Source organism: Phyllobates terribilis, unplaced genomic scaffold (assembly GCF_046119375.1).
Source record: "Phyllobates terribilis strain yellow unplaced genomic scaffold, ASM4611937v1 Scaffold_30__1_contigs__length_15301838, whole genome shotgun sequence".
Lineage (NCBI taxonomy): Eukaryota > Metazoa > Chordata > Amphibia > Anura > Dendrobatidae > Phyllobates > Phyllobates terribilis.
Genome location: NW_027362790.1, coordinates 10,132,474 through 10,152,111, shown reverse-complemented (window position 1 = coordinate 10,152,111; position 19,638 = coordinate 10,132,474). Strand labels below are relative to the sequence as shown.

The 19,638-nt window shown below is 45.1% G+C and overlaps 13 non-coding genes and 1 pseudogene across 13 annotated transcripts; all 14 read left to right on the top strand.

Annotated features, from left to right (window-relative positions):
- Positions 1 to 971: 971 nt before the first annotated feature.
- Positions 972 to 1,162, top strand: LOC141180508 (U2 spliceosomal RNA). The gene has a single exon (XR_012256246.1). It is a non-coding gene; the product is annotated as a U2 spliceosomal RNA (small nuclear RNA).
- Positions 1,163 to 2,277: 1,115 nt separating this feature from the next.
- Positions 2,278 to 2,468, top strand: LOC141179433 (U2 spliceosomal RNA). The gene has a single exon (XR_012255449.1). It is a non-coding gene; the product is annotated as a U2 spliceosomal RNA (small nuclear RNA).
- Positions 2,469 to 3,580: 1,112 nt separating this feature from the next.
- On the top strand, positions 3,581 to 3,771 carry LOC141180506 (U2 spliceosomal RNA). Its single transcript, XR_012256245.1, has one exon. It is a non-coding gene; the product is annotated as a U2 spliceosomal RNA (small nuclear RNA).
- A 1,112-nt stretch (positions 3,772 to 4,883) lies between these two features.
- On the top strand, positions 4,884 to 5,074 carry LOC141180505 (U2 spliceosomal RNA). The gene has a single exon (XR_012256244.1). It is a non-coding gene; the product is annotated as a U2 spliceosomal RNA (small nuclear RNA).
- Positions 5,075 to 6,189: 1,115 nt separating this feature from the next.
- On the top strand, positions 6,190 to 6,380 carry LOC141180504 (U2 spliceosomal RNA). Its single transcript, XR_012256243.1, has one exon. It is a non-coding gene; the product is annotated as a U2 spliceosomal RNA (small nuclear RNA).
- Positions 6,381 to 7,495: 1,115 nt separating this feature from the next.
- On the top strand, positions 7,496 to 7,686 carry LOC141180502 (U2 spliceosomal RNA). The gene has a single exon (XR_012256241.1). It is a non-coding gene; the product is annotated as a U2 spliceosomal RNA (small nuclear RNA).
- Positions 7,687 to 8,801: 1,115 nt separating this feature from the next.
- LOC141180501 (U2 spliceosomal RNA) lies at positions 8,802 to 8,992 on the top strand. The gene has a single exon (XR_012256240.1). It is a non-coding gene; the product is annotated as a U2 spliceosomal RNA (small nuclear RNA).
- Positions 8,993 to 10,977: 1,985 nt separating this feature from the next.
- LOC141179971 (U2 spliceosomal RNA) lies at positions 10,978 to 11,186 on the top strand (annotated as a pseudogene).
- A 1,115-nt stretch (positions 11,187 to 12,301) lies between these two features.
- On the top strand, positions 12,302 to 12,492 carry LOC141180500 (U2 spliceosomal RNA). The gene has a single exon (XR_012256239.1). It is a non-coding gene; the product is annotated as a U2 spliceosomal RNA (small nuclear RNA).
- A 1,115-nt stretch (positions 12,493 to 13,607) lies between these two features.
- Positions 13,608 to 13,798, top strand: LOC141180499 (U2 spliceosomal RNA). The gene has a single exon (XR_012256238.1). It is a non-coding gene; the product is annotated as a U2 spliceosomal RNA (small nuclear RNA).
- A 1,115-nt stretch (positions 13,799 to 14,913) lies between these two features.
- Positions 14,914 to 15,104, top strand: LOC141180498 (U2 spliceosomal RNA). Its single transcript, XR_012256237.1, has one exon. It is a non-coding gene; the product is annotated as a U2 spliceosomal RNA (small nuclear RNA).
- Positions 15,105 to 16,219: 1,115 nt separating this feature from the next.
- Positions 16,220 to 16,410, top strand: LOC141180497 (U2 spliceosomal RNA). The gene has a single exon (XR_012256236.1). It is a non-coding gene; the product is annotated as a U2 spliceosomal RNA (small nuclear RNA).
- Positions 16,411 to 17,525: 1,115 nt separating this feature from the next.
- Positions 17,526 to 17,716, top strand: LOC141179389 (U2 spliceosomal RNA). The gene has a single exon (XR_012255409.1). It is a non-coding gene; the product is annotated as a U2 spliceosomal RNA (small nuclear RNA).
- A 1,118-nt stretch (positions 17,717 to 18,834) lies between these two features.
- Positions 18,835 to 19,025, top strand: LOC141180495 (U2 spliceosomal RNA). Its single transcript, XR_012256235.1, has one exon. It is a non-coding gene; the product is annotated as a U2 spliceosomal RNA (small nuclear RNA).
- The last annotated feature ends 613 nt before the right edge of the window (positions 19,026 to 19,638 follow it).

Here is a 19,638-nt window from a genome sequence, read left to right as displayed (position 1 = left end):
GATTACAAGCTCATTTTGGTTCAACTTCAGCAACTGTGCATTGCATTGCCATGTAATGTGATGCAATGCTATCTTTCTAGCTCTCCCTTTTTACTTCCTTTTGGATAAACAGACATATTAGGCAAGCATTTTGGAGCTTTCACCTAAATAACTACAGGTGGTGAGATAAGCTGCACAATATAATTGACCTTTCAGTATATTGTTGCACACACACCATCTATTTAGCAAATGCCCTTGTTACCAACAGCAGCCTTTTAAACTCACCTGAGCTAACAGGTATGTGCGCTGGTTACTCTGCTGCGCTTAAAATTTCTTTTTTGGTTTGCTACAATGCCTTTTCTGTAACGTTGTCTCCTTCTGCTGGAACACTGACTTCTTTCATTTAATGCCTGCAGACTATAAAAGAGAACCCAACCCAAAAAGTTTGGTTGATTAGTCTGTGGCATTCTGTTAAACTGTTGCTTATGGCGGTCTCTGTGAGCTTCTCAGCGACATTCAGCCAGCCAGGTATCCTGCCTGCAGTAGATGGAATGTGGCAATGGAACGCTGGCTGCGCGTGTCATAATAGGCTCTGAGCCTTTATATACCTGTGCACAGCAGCAGCCACCTTCAGTCTGCTGCTGGACAGCCAGCAGCAGCAGCAGCAGGAGAGGTATGTAATCAGGAGCCCTCCTGCTAAGGGTAGACAGCTGCTCGTTCCACCCCACCCCCCGCCTTAATTGGTTCTCCTCCCTTCCAACGGTGTTGAGGCGGGTGGGAACAGCAGGGGGTGAAGGTGCTGTGTTTAAAGAGGTGGAGTTATGCAGATCTAAAACGCGTGGATTGCAGCAGCAGCAAGCCGAAAAGTGCAGGCATGTAAGGGATCTAGAGGTTGACAACATGTCTTCTTAACGGGAGTCCAGGAGCTCATCTCCACAAATGGACTTTTCAGGATCCTTGGGTGGCTCCGTAGTTTGAAACCAATTCTGGTTATCGCTTCTCGGCCTTTTGGCTAAGATCAAGTGTAGTATCTGTTCTTATCAGTTTAATATCTGATACGTCCCCTATCTGGGGACCATATATTAAATGGATTTTTAGAACAGGGAGATGGAAAAAGAGCTTGCTCTGTCCACTCCACGCATTGACCTGGTATTGCAGTATCTCCAGGACCGGTGCACCCCTTCTTTAATGCAGTTTCTAAAATCAGAAAGAATTGAATTCAATGTTTTTTGTTCATTTTGCTTGTTTGTCGGATTTTGGGATGGACTCTTTGGCTTTGCTTTTCTTCTCCTCATTGGATTTTTCATGTTCAAAGTTGCAGAAGCCAGATTACAAGCTCATTTTGGTTCAACTTCAGCAACTGTGCATTGCATTGCCATGTAATGTGATGCAATGCTATCTTTCTATCTCTCCCTTTTTACTTCCTTTTGGATAAACAGACATATTAGGCAAGCATTTTGGAGCTTTCACCTAAATAACTACAGGTGGTGAGATAAGCTGCACAATATAATTGACCTTTCAGTATATTGTTGCACACACACCATCTATTTAGCAAATGCCCTTGTTATCAACAGCAGCCTTTTAAACTCACCTGAGCTAACAGGTATGTGCGCTGGTTACTCTGCTGCGCTTAAAATTTCTTTTTTGGTTTGCTACAATGCCTTTTCTGAAACGTTGTCTCCTTCTGCTGGAACACTGACTTCTTTCATTTAATGCCTGCAGACTATAAAAGAGAACCCAACCCAAAAAGTTTGGTTGATTAGTCTGTGGCATTCTGTTAAACTGTTGCTTATGGCGGTCTCTGTGAGCTTCTCAGCGACATTCAGCCAGCCAGGTATCCTGCCTGCAGTAGATGGAATGTGGCAATGGAACGCTGGCTGCGCGTGTCATAATAGGCTCTGAGCCTTTATATACCTGTGCACAGCAGCAGCCACCTTCAGTCTGCTGCTGGACAGCCAGCAGCAGCAGCAGCAGGAGAGGTATGTAATCAGGAGCCCTCCTGCTAAGGGTAGACAGCTGCTCGTTCCACCCCACCCCCCGCCTTAATTGGTTCTCCTCCCTTCCAACGGTGTTGAGGCGGGTGGGAACAGCAGGGGGTGAAGGTGCTGTGTTTAAAGAGGTGGAGTTATGCAGATCTAAAACGCGTGGATTGCAGCAGCAGCAAGCCGAAAAGTGCAGGCATGTAAGGGATCTAGAGGTTGACAACATGTCTTCTTAACGGGAGTCCAGGAGCTCATCTCCACAAATGGACTTTTCAGGATCCTTGGGTGGCTCCGTAGTTTGAAACCAATTCTGGTTATCGCTTCTCGGCCTTTTGGCTAAGATCAAGTGTAGTATCTGTTCTTATCAGTTTAATATCTGATACGTCCCCTATCTGGGGACCATATATTAAATGGATTTTTAGAACAGGGAGATGGAAAAAGAGCTTGCTCTGTTCACTCCACGCATTGACCTGGTATTGCAGTATCTCCAGGACCGGTGCACCCCTTCTTTAATGCAGTTTCTAAAATCAGAAAGAATTGAATTCAATGTTTTTTGTTCATTTTGCTTGTTTGTCGGATTTTGGGATGGACTCTTTGGCTTTGCTTTTCTTCTCCTCATTGGATTTTTCATGTTCAAAGTTGCAGAAGCCAGATTACAAGCTCATTTTGGTTCAACTTCAGCAACTGTGCATTGCATTGCCATGTAATGTGATGCAATGCTATCTTTCTAGCTCTCCCTTTTTACTTCCTTTTGGATAAACAGACATATTAGGCAAGCATTTTGGAGCTTTCACCTAAATAACTACAGGTGGTGAGATAAGCTGCACAATATAATTGACCTTTCAGTATATTGTTGCACACACACCATCTATTTAGCAAATGCCCTTGTTATCAACAGCAGCCTTTTAAACTCACCTGAGCTAACAGGTATGTGCGCTGGTTACTCTGCTGCGCTTAAAATTTCTTTTTTGGTTTGCTACAATGCCTTTTCTGAAACGTTGTCTCCTTCTGCTGGAACACTGACTTCTTTCATTTAATGCCTGCAGACTATAAAAGAGAACCCAACCCAAAAAGTTTGGTTGATTAGTCTGTGGCATTCTGTTAAACTGTTGCTTATGGCGGTCTCTGTGAGCTTCTCAGCGACATTCAGCCAGCCAGGTATCCTGCCTGCAGTAGATGGAATGTGGCAATGGAACGCTGGCTGCGCGTGTCATAATAGGCTCTGAGCCTTTATATACCTGTGCACAGCAGCAGCCACCTTCAGTCTGCTGCTGGACAGCCAGCAGCAGCAGCAGGAGAGGTATGTAATCAGGAGCCCTCCTGCTAAGGGTAGACAGCTGCTCGTTCCACCCCACCCCCCGCCTTAATTGGTTCTCCTCCCTTCCAACGGTGTTGAGGCGGGTGGGAACAGCAGGGGGTGAAGGTGCTGTGTTTAAAGAGGTGGAGTTATGCAGATCTAAAACGCGTGGATTGCAGCAGCAGCAAGCCGAAAAGTGCAGGCATGTAAGGGATCTAGAGGTTGACAACATGTCTTCTTAACGGGAGTCCAGGAGCTCATCTCCACAAATGGACTTTTCAGGATCCTTGGGTGGCTCCGTAGTTTGAAACCAATTCTGGTTATCGCTTCTCGGCCTTTTGGCTAAGATCAAGTGTAGTATCTGTTCTTATCAGTTTAATATCTGATACGTCCCCTATCTGGGGACCATATATTAAATGGATTTTTAGAACAGGGAGATGGAAAAAGAGCTTGCTCTGTCCACTCCACGCATTGACCTGGTATTGCAGTATCTCCAGGACCGGTGCACCCCTTCTTTAATGCAGTTTCTAAAATCAGAAAGAATTGAATTCAATGTTTTTTGTTCATTTTGCTTGTTTGTCGGATTTTGGGATGGACTCTTTGGCTTTGCTTTTCTTCTCCTCATTGGATTTTTCATGTTCAAAGTTGCAGAAGCCAGATTACAAGCTCATTTTGGTTCAACTTCAGCAACTGTGCATTGCATTGCCATGTAATGTGATGCAATGCTATCTTTCTAGCTCTCCCTTTTTACTTCCTTTTGGATAAACAGACATATTAGGCAAGCATTTTGGAGCTTTCACCTAAATAACTACAGGTGGTGAGATAAGCTGCACAATATAATTGACCTTTCAGTATATTGTTGCACACACACCATCTATTTAGCAAATGCCCTTGTTATCAACAGCAGCCTTTTAAACTCACCTGAGCTAACAGGTATGTGCGCTGGTTACTCTGCTGCGCTTAAAATTTCTTTTTTGGTTTGCTACAATGCCTTTTCTGAAACGTTATCTCCTTCTGCTGGGACACTGACTTCTTTCATTTAATGCCTGCAGACTATAAAAGAGAACCCAACCCAAAAAGTTTGGTTGATTAGTCTGTGGCATTCTGTTAAACTGTTGCTTATGGCGGTCTCTGTGAGCTTCTCAGCGACATTCAGCCAGCCAGGTATCCTGCCTGCAGTAGATGGAATGTGGCAATGGAACGCTGGCTGCGCGTGTCATAATAGGCTCTGAGCCTTTATATACCTGTGCACAGCAGCAGCCACCTTCAGTCTGCTGCTGGACAGCCAGCAGCAGCAGCAGGAGAGGTATGTAATCAGGAGCCCTCCTGCTAAGGGTAGACAGCTGCTTGTTCCACCCCACCCCCCGCCTTAATTGGTTCTCCTCCCTTCCAACGGTGTTGAGGCGGGTGGGAACAGCAGGGGGTGAAGGTGCTGTGTTTAAAGAGGTGGAGTTATGCAGATCTAAAATGCGTGGATTGCAGCAGCAGCAAGCCGAAAAGTGCAGGCATGTAAGGGATCTAGAGGTTGACAACATGTCTTCTTAACGGGAGTCCAGGAGCTCATCTCCACAAATGGACTTTTCAGGATCCTTGGGTGGCTCCGTAGTTTGAAACCAATTCTGGTTATCGCTTCTCGGCCTTTTGGCTAAGATCAAGTGTAGTATCTGTTCTTATCAGTTTAATATCTGATACGTCCCCTATCTGGGGACCATATATTAAATGGATTTTTAGAACAGGGAGATGGAAAAAGAGCTTGCTCTGTCCACTCCACGCATTGACCTGGTATTGCAGTATCTCCAGGACCGGTGCACCCCTTCTTTAATGCAGTTTCTAAAATCAGAAAGAATTGAATTCAATGTTTTTTGTTCATTTTGCTTGTTTGTCGGATTTTGGGATGGACTCTTTGGCTTTGCTTTTCTTCTCCTCATTGGATTTTTCATGTTCAAAGTTGCAGAAGCCAGATTACAAGCTCATTTTGGTTCAACTTCAGCAACTGTGCATTGCATTGCCATGTAATGTGATGCAATGCTATCTTTCTAGCTCTCCCTTTTTACTTCCTTTTGGATAAACAGACATATTAGGCAAGCATTTTGGAGCTTTCACCTAAATAACTACAGGTGGTGAGATAAGCTGCACAATATAATTGACCTTTCAGTATATTGTTGCACACACACCATCTATTTAGCAAATGCCCTTGTTATCAACAGCAGCCTTTTAAACTCACCTGAGCTAACAGGTATGTGCGCTGGTTACTCTGCTGCGCTTAAAATTTCTTTTTTGGTTTGCTACAATGCCTTTTCTGAAACGTTGTCTCCTTCTGCTGGAACACTGACTTCTTTCATTTAATGCCTGCAGACTATAAAAGAGAACCCAACCCAAAAAGTTTGGTTGATTAGTCTGTGGCATTCTGTTAAACTGTTGCTTATGGCGGTCTCTGTGAGCTTCTCAGCGACATTCAGCCAGCCAGGTATCCTGCCTGCAGTAGATGGAATGTGGCAATGGAACGCTGGCTGCGCGTGTCATAATAGGCTCCGAGCCTTTATATACCTGTGCACAGCAGCAGCCACCTTCAGTCTGCTGCTGGACAGCCAGCAGCAGCAGCAGCAGGAGAGGTATGTAATCAGGAGCCCTCCTGCTAAGGGTAGACAGCTGCTCGTTCCACCCCACCCCCCGCCTTAATTGGTTCTCCTCCCTTCCAACGGTGTTGAGGCGGGTGGGAACAGCAGGGGGTGAAGGTGCTGTGTTTAAAGAGGTGGAGTTATGCAGATCTAAAACGCGTGGATTGCAGCAGCAGCAAGCCGAAAAGTGCAGGCATGTAAGGGATCTAGAGGTTGACAACATGTCTTCTTAACGGGAGTCCAGGAGCTCATCTCCACAAATGGACTTTTCAGGATCCTTGGGTGGCTCCGTAGTTTGAAACCAATTCTGGTTATCGCTTCTCGGCCTTTTGGCTAAGATCAAGTGTAGTATCTGTTCTTATCAGTTTAATATCTGATACGTCCCCTATCTGGGGACCATATATTAAATGGATTTTTAGAACAGGGAGATGGAAAAAGAGCTTGCTCTGTCCACTCCACGCATTGACCTGGTATTGCAGTATCTCCAGGACCGGTGCACCCCTTCTTTAATGCAGTTTCTAAAATCAGAAAGAATTGAATTCAATGTTTTTTGTTCATTTTGCTTGTTTGTCGGATTTTGGGATGGACTCTTTGGCTTTGCTTTTCTTCTCCTCATTGGATTTTTCATGTTCAAAGTTGCAGAAGCCAGATTACAAGCTCATTTTGGTTCAACTTCAGCAACTGTGCATTGCATTGCCATGTAATGTGATGCAATGCTATCTTTCTAGCTCTCCCTTTTTACTTCCTTTTGGATAAACAGACATATTAGGCAAGCATTTTGGAGCTTTCACCTAAATAACTACAGGTGGTGAGATAAGCTGCACAATATAATTGACCTTTCAGTATATTGTTGCACACACACCATCTATTTAGCAAATGCCCTTGTTATCAACAGCAGCCTTTTAAACTCACCTGAGCTAACAGGTATGTGCGCTGGTTACTCTGCTGCGCTTAAAATTTCTTTTTTGGTTTGCTACAATGCCTTTTCTGAAACGTTGTCTCCTTCTGCTGGAACACTGACTTCTTTCATTTAATGCCTGCAGACTATAAAAGAGAACCCAACCCAAAAAGTTTGGTTGATTAGTCTGTGGCATTCTGTTAAACTGTTGCTTATGGCGGTCTCTGTGAGCTTCTCAGCGACATTCAGCCAGCCAGGTATCCTGCCTGCAGTAGATGGAATGTGGCAATGGAACGCTGGCTGCGCGTGTCATAATAGGCTCTGAGCCTTTATATACCTGTGCACAGCAGCAGCCACCTTCAGTCTGCTGCTGGACAGCCAGCAGCAGCAGCAGCAGGAGAGGTATGTAATCAGGAGCCCTCCTGCTAAGGGTAGACAGCTGCTCGTTCCACCCCACCCCCCGCCTTAATTGGTTCTCCTCCCTTCCAACGGTGTTGAGGCGGGTGGGAACAGCAGGGGGTGAAGGTGCTGTGTTTAAAGAGGTGGAGTTATGCAGATCTAAAACGCGTGGATTGCAGCAGCAGCAAGCCGAAAAGTGCAGGCATGTAAGGGATCTAGAGGTTGACAACATGTCTTCTTAACGGGAGTCCAGGAGCTCATCTCCACAAATGGACTTTTCAGGATCCTTGGGTGGCTCCGTAGTTTGAAACCAATTCTGGTTATCGCTTCTCGGCCTTTTGGCTAAGATCAAGTGTAGTATCTGTTCTTATCAGTTTAATATCTGATACGTCCCCTATCTGGGGACCATATATTAAATGGATTTTTAGAACAGGGAGATGGAAAAAGAGCTTGCTCTGTCCACTCCACGCATTGACCTGGTATTGCAGTATCTCCAGGACCGGTGCACCCCTTCTTTAATGCAGTTTCTAAAATCAGAAAGAATTGAATTCAATGTTTTTTGTTCATTTTGCTTGTTTGTCGGATTTTGGGATGGACTCTTTGGCTTTGCTTTTCTTCTCCTCATTGGATTTTTCATGTTCAAAGTTGCAGAAGCCAGATTACAAGCTCATTTTGGTTCAACTTCAGCAACTGTGCATTGCATTGCCATGTAATGTGATGCAATGCTATCTTTCTAGCTCTCCCTTTTTACTTCCTTTTGGATAAACAGACATATTAGGCAAGCATTTTGGAGCTTTCACCTAAATAACTACAGGTGGTGAGATAAGCTGCACAATATAATTGACCTTTCAGTATATTGTTGCACACACACCATCTATTTAGCAAATGCCCTTGTTATCAACAGCAGCCTTTTAAACTCACCTGAGCTAACAGGTATGTGCGCTGGTTACTCTGCTGCGCTTAAAATTTCTTTTTTGGTTTGCTACAATGCCTTTTCTGAAACGTTGTCTCCTTCTGCTGGAACACTGACTTCTTTCATTTAATGCCTGCAGACTATAAAAGAGAACCCAACCCAAAAAGTTTGGTTGATTAGTCTGTGGCATTCTGTTAAACTGTTGCTTATGGCGGTCTCTGTGAGCTTCTCAGCGACATTCAGCCAGCCAGGTATCCTGCCTGCAGTAGATGGAATGTGGCAATGGAACGCTGGCTGCGCGTGTCATAATAGGCTCTGAGCCTTTATATACCTGTGCACAGCAGCAGCCACCTTCAGTCTGCTGCTGGACAGCCAGCAGCAGCAGCAGCAGGAGAGGTATGTAATCAGGAGCCCTCCTGCTAAGGGTAGACAGCTGCTCGTTCCACCCCACCCCCCGCCTTAATTGGTTCTCCTCCCTTCCAACGGTGTTGAGGCGGGTGGGAACAGCAGGGGGTGAAGGTGCTGTGTTTAAAGAGGTGGAGTTATGCAGATCTAAAACGCGTGGATTGCAGCAGCAGCAAGCCGAAAAGTGCAGGCATGTAAGGGATCTAGAGGTTGACAACATGTCTTCTTAACGGGAGTCCAGGAGCTCATCTCCACAAATGGACTTTTCAGGATCCTTGGGTGGCTCCGTAGTTTGAAACCAATTCTGGTTATCGCTTCTCGGCCTTTTGGCTAAGATCAAGTGTAGTATCTGTTCTTATCAGTTTAATATCTGATACGTCCCCTATCTGGGGACCATATATTAAATGGATTTTTAGAACAGGGAGATGGAAAAAGAGCTTGCTCTGTCCACTCCACGCATTGACCTGGTATTGCAGTATCTCCAGGACCGGTGCACCCCTTCTTTAATGCAGTTTCTAAAATCAGAAAGAATTGAATTCAATGTTTTTTGTTCATTTTGCTTGTTTGTCGGATTTTGGGATGGACTCTTTGGCTTTGCTTTTCTTCTCCTCATTGGATTTTTCATGTTCAAAGTTGCAGAAGCCAGATTACAAGCTCATTTTGGTTCAACTTCAGCAACTGTGCATTGCATTGCCATGTAATGTGATGCAATGCTATCTTTCTAGCTCTCCCTTTTTACTTCCTTTTGGATAAACAGACATATTAGGCAAGCATTTTGGAGCTTTCACCTAAATAACTACAGGTGGTGAGATAAGCTGCACAATATAATTGACCTTTCAGTATATTGTTGCACACACACCATCTATTTAGCAAATGCCCTTGTTATCAACAGCAGCCTTTTAAACTCACCTGAGCTAACAGGTATGTGCGCTGGTTACTCTGCTGCGCTTAAAATTTCTTTTTTGGTTTGCTACAATGCCTTTTCTGAAACGTTGTCTCCTTCTGCTGGAACACTGACTTCTTTCATTTAATGCCTGCAGACTATAAAAGAGAACCCAACCCAAAAAGTTTGGTTGATTAGTCTGTGGCATTCTGTTAAACTGTTGCTTATGGCGGTCTCTGTGAGCTTCTCAGCGACATTCAGCCAGCCAGGTATCCTGCCTGCAGTAGATGGAATGTGGCAATGGAGCGCTGGCTGCGCGTGTCATAATAGGCTCTGAGCCTTTATATACCTGTGCACAGCAGCAGCCACCTTCAGTCTGCTGCTGGACAGCCAGCAGCAGCAGCAGCAGCAGGAGAGGTATGTAATCAGGAGCCCTCCTGCTAAGGGTAGACAGCTGCTCGTTCCACCCCACCCCCCGCCTTAATTGGTTCTCCTCCCTTCCAACGGTGTTGAGGCGGGTGGGAACAGCAGGGGGTGAAGGTGCTGTGTTTAAAGAGGTGGAGTTATGCAGATCTAAAACGCGTGGATTGCAGCAGCAGCAAGCCGAAAAGTGCAGGCATGTAAGGGATCTAGAGGTTGACAACATGTCTTCTTAACGGGAGTCCAGGAGCTCATCTCCACAAATGGACTTTTCAGGATCCTTGGGTGGCTCCGTAGTTTGAAACCAATTCTGGTTATCGCTTCTCGGTCTTTTGGCTAAGATCAAGTGTAGTATCTTTCGAAAAGGCGGTTTTGGATGTTGGCCGCCCTAGTAGATTGATACATTATGCACACTGGGGTTTAGGCGCTTGTTAGTACGCCAGGTGGCTAATATAGTCATCTGGTGGAAAGCATGGCCCCCCAGGATCGACGCCATTGGGCCGGGGAAGATCGAAAGCCCGAAGTGTGAAGTGCCCCAGGAGTTGTGACCCTGGGGTGCCTTAACTCACTGGGATTGGGAACCCCACTTGAGTTTATGGCACATTTGCACAAGCACTTCAAATTTTCTTTCTTCGCACACACCCTTATTCCGGGCCTTCTGGCCTTAGGATGGGGAATTTTTCAATTCCCGGTCGAAGGTCCGGGCAGTATTATACTGTGAAACCTTCACTATTTATTTAATTTCTTTGTCACTGTGTGTCCACTTATTCACGTGTGTCACGTCCTACTAGGATTTTGTCGGGATGCGGTTCCCTTACGGGTTCCTCTCTTGGCAGGTCTAGGGGGGGAGTGTGTGGCCATCAGGTTCCGCTCCCCCCTGAACCCCCCTGGCTCTCCTCTTTCGGGAGGAGAGCGTTGTTGGCTCCCCTCTTCCGGGAGGGGAGCACAGTCTTTGGCTCCCAGTGCCTTGCTCGGGTGAGAACTCGGGCAGGTGCTGGGGGTAAGATTGGGTCGCCTCTGGCTTCGGCTGGAGGTGGCTTTTTGTCCCTGTTCCTCGCTGTGGCCTTTTGGCTCGGAGGGACGGGGAATGGTTTGGGGGACCCTTCTCCTTTTGGAGAGGGTTTCAAGAAGACCAGCATCCTAGTGCACTTTTTTTGTGGCACTTGTCACTTTTTTAAGCACACTCGGGTTTTGTACACGAATTCGGGCTTAAAAAAAAAAAAAAAAAAAAAAAAAAAATCTGTTCTTATCAGTTTATTATCTGATACGTCCCCTATCTGGGGACCATATATTAAATGGATTTTTAGAACAGGGAGATGGAAAAAGAGCTTGCTCTGTCCACTCCACGCATTGACCTGGTATTGCAGTATCTCCAGGACCGGTGCACCCCTTCTTTAATGCAGTTTCTAAAATCAGAAAGAATTGAATTCAATGTTTTTTGTTCATTTTGCTTGTTTGTCGGATTTTGGGATGGACTCTTTGGCTTTGCTTTTCTTCTCCTCATTGGATTTTTCATGTTCAAAGTTGCAGAAGCCAGATTACAAGCTCATTTTGGTTCAACTTCAGCAACTGTGCATTGCATTGCCATGTAATGTGATGCAATGCTATCTTTCTAGCTCTCCCTTTTTACTTCCTTTTGGATAAACAGACATATTAGGCAAGCATTTTGGAGCTTTCACCTAAATAACTACAGGTGGTGAGATAAGCTGCACAATATAATTGACCTTTCAGTATATTGTTGCACACACACCATCTATTTAGCAAATGCCCTTGTTATCAACAGCAGCCTTTTAAACTCACCTGAGCTAACAGGTATGTGCGCTGGTTACTCTGCTGCGCTTAAAATTTCTTTTTTGGTTTGCTACAATGCCTTTTCTGAAACGTTGTCTCCTTCTGCTGGAACACTGACTTCTTTCATTTAATGCCTGCAGACTATAAAAGAGAACCCAACCCAAAAAGTTTGGTTGATTAGTCTGTGGCATTCTGTTAAACTGTTGCTTATGGCGGTCTCTGTGAGCTTCTCAGCGACATTCAGCCAGCCAGGTATCCTGCCTGCAGTAGATGGAATGTGGCAATGGAACGCTGGCTGCGCGTGTCATAATAGGCTCTGAGCCTTTATATACCTGTGCACAGCAGCAGCCACCTTCAGTCTGCTGCTGGACAGCCAGCAGCAGCAGCAGCAGGAGAGGTATGTAATCAGGAGCCCTCCTGCTAAGGGTAGACAGCTGCTCGTTCCACCCCACCCCCCGCCTTAATTGGTTCTCCTCCCTTCCAACGGTGTTGAGGCGGGTGGGAACAGCAGGGGGTGAAGGTGCTGTGTTTAAAGAGGTGGAGTTATGCAGATCTAAAACGCGTGGATTGCAGCAGCAGCAAGCCGAAAAGTGCAGGCATGTAAGGGATCTAGAGGTTGACAACATGTCTTCTTAACGGGAGTCCAGGAGCTCATCTCCACAAATGGACTTTTCAGGATCCTTGGGTGGCTCCGTAGTTTGAAACCAATTCTGGTTATCGCTTCTCGGCCTTTTGGCTAAGATCAAGTGTAGTATCTGTTCTTATCAGTTTAATATCTGATACGTCCCCTATCTGGGGACCATATATTAAATGGATTTTTAGAACAGGGAGATGGAAAAAGAGCTTGCTCTGTCCACTCCACGCATTGACCTGGTATTGCAGTATCTCCAGGACCGGTGCACCCCTTCTTTAATGCAGTTTCTAAAATCAGAAAGAATTGAATTCAATGTTTTTTGTTCATTTTGCTTGTTTGTCGGATTTTGGGATGGACTCTTTGGCTTTGCTTTTCTTCTCCTCATTGGATTTTTCATGTTCAAAGTTGCAGAAGCCAGATTACAAGCTCATTTTGGTTCAACTTCAGCAACTGTGCATTGCATTGCCATGTAATGTGATGCAATGCTATCTTTCTAGCTCTCCCTTTTTACTTCCTTTTGGATAAACAGACATATTAGGCAAGCATTTTGGAGCTTTCACCTAAATAACTACAGGTGGTGAGATAAGCTGCACAATATAATTGACCTTTCAGTATATTGTTGCACACACACCATCTATTTAGCAAATGCCCTTGTTATCAACAGCAGCCTTTTAAACTCACCTGAGCTAACAGGTATGTGCGCTGGTTACTCTGCTGCGCTTAAAATTTCTTTTTTGGTTTGCTACAATGCCTTTTCTGAAACGTTGTCTCCTTCTGCTGGAACACTGACTTCTTTCATTTAATGCCTGCAGACTATAAAAGAGAACCCAACCCAAAAAGTTTGGTTGATTAGTCTGTGGCATTCTGTTAAACTGTTGCTTATGGCGGTCTCTGTGAGCTTCTCAGCGACATTCAGCCAGCCAGGTATCCTGCCTGCAGTAGATGGAATGTGGCAATGGAACGCTGGCTGCGCGTGTCATAATAGGCTCTGAGCCTTTATATACCTGTGCACAGCAGCAGCCACCTTCAGTCTGCTGCTGGACAGCCAGCAGCAGCAGCAGCAGGAGAGGTATGTAATCAGGAGTCCTCCTGCTAAGGGTAGACAGCTGCTCGTTCCACCCCACCCCCCGCCTTAATTGGTTCTCCTCCCTTCCAACGGTGTTGAGGCGGGTGGGAACAGCAGGGGGTGAAGGTGCTGTGTTTAAAGAGGTGGAGTTATGCAGATCTAAAACGCGTGGATTGCAGCAGCAGCAAGCCGAAAAGTGCAGGCATGTAAGGGATCTAGAGGTTGACAACATGTCTTCTTAACGGGAGTCCAGGAGCTCATCTCCACAAATGGACTTTTCAGGATCCTTGGGTGGCTCCGTAGTTTGAAACCAATTCTGGTTATCGCTTCTCGGCCTTTTGGCTAAGATCAAGTGTAGTATCTGTTCTTATCAGTTTAATATCTGATACGTCCCCTATCTGGGGACCATATATTAAATGGATTTTTAGAACAGGGAGATGGAAAAAGAGCTTGCTCTGTCCACTCCACGCATTGACCTGGTATTGCAGTATCTCCAGGACCGGTGCACCCCTTCTTTAATGCAGTTTCTAAAATCAGAAAGAATTGAATTCAATGTTTTTTGTTCATTTTGCTTGTTTGTCGGATTTTGGGATGGACTCTTTGGCTTTGCTTTTCTTCTCCTCATTGGATTTTTCATGTTCAAAGTTGCAGAAGCCAGATTACAAGCTCATTTTGGTTCAACTTCAGCAACTGTGCATTGCATTGCCATGTAATGTGATGCAATGCTATCTTTCTAGCTCTCCCTTTTTACTTCCTTTTGGATAAACAGACATATTAGGCAAGCATTTTGGAGCTTTCACCTAAATAACTACAGGTGGTGAGATAAGCTGCACAATATAATTGACCTTTCAGTATATTGTTGCACACACACCATCTATTTAGCAAATGCCCTTGTTATCAACAGCAGCCTTTTAAACTCACCTGAGCTAACAGGTATGTGCGCTGGTTACTCTGCTGCGCTTAAAATTTCTTTTTTGGTTTGCTACAATGCCTTTTCTGAAACGTTGTCTCCTTCTGCTGGAACACTGACTTCTTTCATTTAATGCCTGCAGACTATAAAAGAGAACCCAACCCAAAAAGTTTGGTTGATTAGTCTGTGGCATTCTGTTAAACTGTTGCTTATGGCGGTCTCTGTGAGCTTCTCAGCGACATTCAGCCAGCCAGGTATCCTGCCTGCAGTAGATGGAATGTGGCAATGGAACGCTGGCTGCGCGTGTCATAATAGGCTCTGAGCCTTTATATACCTGTGCACAGCAGCAGCCACCTTCAGTCTGCTGCTGGACAGCCAGCAGCAGCAGCAGCAGGAGAGGTATGTAATCAGGAGCCCTCCTGCTAAGGGTAGACAGCTGCTCGTTCCACCCCACCCCCCGCCTTAATTGGTTCTCCTCCCTTCCAACGGTGTTGAGGCGGGTGGGAACAGCAGGGGGTGAAGGTGCTGTGTTTAAAGAGGTGGAGTTATGCAGATCTAAAACGCGTGGATTGCAGCAGCAGCAAGCCGAAAAGTGCAGGCATGTAAGGGATCTAGAGGTTGACAACATGTCTTCTTAACGGGAGTCCAGAAGCTCATCTCCACAAATGGACTTTTCAGGATCCTTGGGTGGCTCCGTAGTTTGAAACCAATTCTGGTTATCGCTTCTCGGCCTTTTGGCTAAGATCAAGTGTAGTATCTGTTCTTATCAGTTTAATATCTGATACGTCCCCTATCTGGGGACCATATATTAAATGGATTTTTAGAACAGGGAGATGGAAAAAGAGCTTGCTCTGTCCACTCCACGCATTGACCTGGTATTGCAGTATCTCCAGGACCGGTGCACCCCTTCTTTAATGCAGTTTCTAAAATCAGAAAGAATTGAATTCAATGTTTTTTGTTCATTTTGCTTGTTTGTCGGATTTTGGGATGGACTCTTTGGCTTTGCTTTTCTTCTCCTCATTGGATTTTTCATGTTCAAAGTTGCAGAAGCCAGATTACAAGCTCATTTTGGTTCAACTTCAGCAACTGTGCATTGCATTGCCATGTAATGTGATGCAATGCTATCTTTCTAGCTCTCCCTTTTTACTTCCTTTTGGATAAACAGACATATTAGGCAAGCATTTTGGAGCTTTCACCTAAATAACTACAGGTGGTGAGATAAGCTGCACAATATAATTGACCTTTCAGTATATTGTTGCACACACACCATCTATTTAGCAAATGCCCTTGTTATCAACAGCAGCCTTTTAAACTCACCTGAGCTAACAGGTATGTGCGCTGGTTACTCTGCTGCGCTTAAAATTTCTTTTTTGGTTTGCTACAATGCCTTTTCTGAAACGTTGTCTCCTTCTGCTGGAACACTGACTTCTTTCATTTAATGCCTGCAGACTATAAAAGAGAACCCAACCCAAAAAGTTTGGTTGATTAGTCTGTGGCATTCTGTTAAACTGTTGCTTATGGCGGTCTCTGTGAGCTTCTCAGCGACATTCAGCCAGCCAGGTATCCTGCCTGCAGTAGATGGAATGTGGCAATGGAACGCTGGCTGCGCGTGTCATAATAGGCTCTGAGCCTTTATATACCTGTGCACAGCAGCAGCCACCTTCAGTCTGCTGCTGGACAGCCAGCAGCAGCAGCAGCAGGAGAGGTATGTAATCAGGAGTCCTCCTGCTAAGGGTAGACAGCTGCTCGTTCCACCCCACCCCCCGCCTTAATTGGTTCTCCTCCCTTCCAACGGTGTTGAGGCGGGTGGGAACAGCAGGGGGTGAAGGTGCTGTGTTTAAAGAGGTGGAGTTATGCAGATCTAAAACGCGTGGATTGCAGCAGCAGCAAGCCGAAAAGTGCAGGCATGTAAGGGATCTAGAGGTTGACAACATGTCTTCTTAACGGGAGTCCAGGAGCTCATCTCCACAAATGGACTTTTCAGGATCCTTGGGTGGCTCCGTAGTTTGAAACCAATTCTGGTTATCGCTTCTCGGCCTTTTGGCTAAGATCAAGTGTAGTATCTGTTCTTATCAGTTTAATATCTGATACGTCCCCTATCTGGGGACCATATATTAAATGGATTTTTAGAACAGGGAGATGGAAAAAGAGCTTGCTCTGTCCACTCCACGCATTGACCTGGTATTGCAGTATCTCCAGGACCGGTGCACCCCTTCTTTAATGCAGTTTCTAAAATCAGAAAGAATTGAATTCAATGTTTTTTGTTCATTTTGCTTGTTTGTCGGATTTTGGGATGGACTCTTTGGCTTTGCTTTTCTTCTCCTCATTGGATTTTTCATGTTCAAAGTTGCAGAAGCCAGATTACAAGCTCATTTTGGTTCAACTTCAGCAACTGTGCATTGCATTGCCATGTAATGTGATGCAATGCTATCTTTCTAGCTCTCCCTTTTTACTTCCTTTTGGATAAACAGACATATTAGGCAAGCATTTTGGAGCTTTCACCTAAATAACTACAGGTGGTGAGATAAGCTGCACAATATAATTGACCTTTCAGTATATTGTTGCACACACACCATCTATTTAGCAAATGCCCTTGTTATCAACAGCAGCCTTTTAAACTCACCTGAGCTAACAGGTATGTGCGCTGGTTACTCTGCTGCGCTTAAAATTTCTTTTTTGGTTTGCTACAATGCCTTTTCTGAAACGTTGTCTCCTTCTGCTGGAACACTGACTTCTTTCATTTAATGCCTGCAGACTATAAAAGAGAACCCAACCCAAAAAGTTTGGTTGATTAGTCTGTGGCATTCTGTTAAACTGTTGCTTATGGCGGTCTCTGTGAGCTTCTCAGCGACATTCAGCCAGCCAGGTATCCTGCCTGCAGTAGATGGAATGTGGCAATGGAACGCTGGCTGCGCGTGTCATAATAGGCTCTGAGCCTTTATATACCTGTGCACAGCAGCAGCCACCTTCAGTCTGCTGCTGGACAGCCAGCAGCAGCAGCAGCAGGAGAGGTATGTAATCAGGAGCCCTCCTGCTAAGGGTAGACAGCTGCTCGTTCCACCCCACCCCCCGCCTTAATTGGTTCTCCTCCCTTCCAACGGTGTTGAGGCGGGTGGGAACAGCAGGGGGTGAAGGTGCTGTGTTTAAAGAGGTGGAGTTATGCAGATCTAAAACGCGTGGATTGCAGCAGCAGCAAGCCGAAAAGTGCAGGCATGTAAGGGATCTAGAGGTTGACAACATGTCTTCTTAACGGGAGTCCAGAAGCTCATCTCCACAAATGGACTTTTCAGGATCCTTGGGTGGCTCCGTAGTTTGAAACCAATTCTGGTTATCGCTTCTCGGCCTTTTGGCTAAGATCAAGTGTAGTATCTGTTCTTATCAGTTTAATATCTGATACGTCCCCTATCTGGGGACCATATATTAAATGGATTTTTAGAACAGGGAGATGGAAAAAGAGCTTGCTCTGTCCACTCCACGCATTGACCTGGTATTGCAGTATTTCCAGGACCGGTGCACCCCTTCTTTAATGCAGTTTCTAAAATCAGAAAGAATTGAATTCAATGTTTTTTGTTCATTTTGCTTGTTTGTCGGATTTTGGGATGGACTCTTTGGCTTTGCTTTTCTTCTCCTCATTGGATTTTTCATGTTCAAAGTTGCAGAAGCCAGATTACAAGCTCATTTTGGTTCAACTTCAGCAACTGTGCATTGCATTGCCATGTAATGTGATGCAATGCTATCTTTCTAGCTCTCCCTTTTTACTTCCTTTTGGATAAACAGACATATTAGGCAAGCATTTTGGAGCTTTCACCTAAATAACTACAGGTGGTGAGATAAGCTGCACAATATAATTGACCTTTCAGTATATTGTTGCACACACACCATCTATTTAGCAAATGCCCTTGTTATCAACAGCAGCCTTTTAAACTCACCTGAGCTAACAGGTATGTGCGCTGGTTACTCTGCTGCGCTTAAAATTTCTTTTTTGGTTTGCTTTTTTTTCAATGCCTTTTCTGAAACGTTGTCTCCTTCTGCTGGAACCCTGACTTCTTTCATTTAATGCCTGCAGACTATAAAAGAGAACCCAACCCAAAAAGTTTGGTTGATTAGTCTGTGGCATTCTGTTAAACTGTTGCTTATGGCGGTCTCTGTGAGCTTCTCAGCGACATTCAGCCAGCCAGGTATCCTGCCTGCAGTAGATGGAATGTGGCAATGGAACGCTGGCTGCGCGTGTCATAATAGGCTCTGAGCCTTTATATACCTGTGCACAGCAGCAGCCACCTTCAGTCTGCTGCTGGACAGCCAGCAGCAGCAGCAGGAGAGGTATGTAATCAGGAGCCCTCCTGCTAAGGGTAGACAGCTGCTCGTTCCACCCCACCCCCCGCCTTAATTGGTTCTCCTCCCTTCCAACGGTGTTGAGGCGGGTGGGAACAGCAGGGGGTGAAGGTGCTGTGTTTAAAGAGGTGGAATTATGCAGATCTAAAACGCGTGGATTGCAGCAGCAGCAAGCCGAAAAGTGCAGGCATGTAAGGGATCTAGAGGTTGACAACATGTCTTCTTAACGGGAGTCCAGGAGCTCATCTCCACAAATGGACTTTTCAGGATCCTTGGGTGGCTCCGTAGTTTGAAACCAATTCTGGTTATCGCTTCTCGGCCTTTTGGCTAAGATCAAGTGTAGTATCTGTTCTTATCAGTTTAATATCTGATACGTCCCCTATCTGGGGACCATATATTAAATGGATTTTTAGAACAGGGAGATGGAAAAAGAGCTTGCTCTGTCCACTCCACGCATTGACCTGGTATTGCAGTATCTCCAGGACCGGTGCACCCCTTCTTTAATGCAGTTTCTAAAATCAGAAAGAATTGAATTCAATGTTTTTTGTTCATTTTGCTTGTTTGTCGGATTTTGGGATGGACTCTTTGGCTTTGCTTTTCTTCTCCTCAATGGATTTTTCATGTTCAAAGTTGCAGAAGCCAGATTACAAGCTCATTTTGGTTCAACTTCAGCAACTGTGCATTGCATTGCCATGTAATGTGATGCAATGCTATCTTTCTAGCTCTCCCTTTTTACTTCCTTTTGGATAAACAGACATATTAGGCAAGCATTTTGGAGCTTTCACCTAAATAACTACAGGTGGTGAGATAAGCTGCACAATATAATTGACCTTTCAGTATATTGTTGCACACACACCATCTATTTAGCAAATGCCCTTGTTATCAACAGCAGCCTTTTAAACTCACCTGAGCTAACAGGTATGTGCGCTGGTTACTCTGCTGCGCTTAAAATTTCTTTTTTGGTTTGCTACAATGCCTTTTCTGAAACGTTGTCTCCTTCTGCTGGAACACTGACTTCTTTCATTTAATGCCTGCAGACTATAAAAGAGAACCCAACCCAAAAAGTTTGGTTGATTAGTCTGTGGCATTCTGTTAAACTGTTGCTTATGGC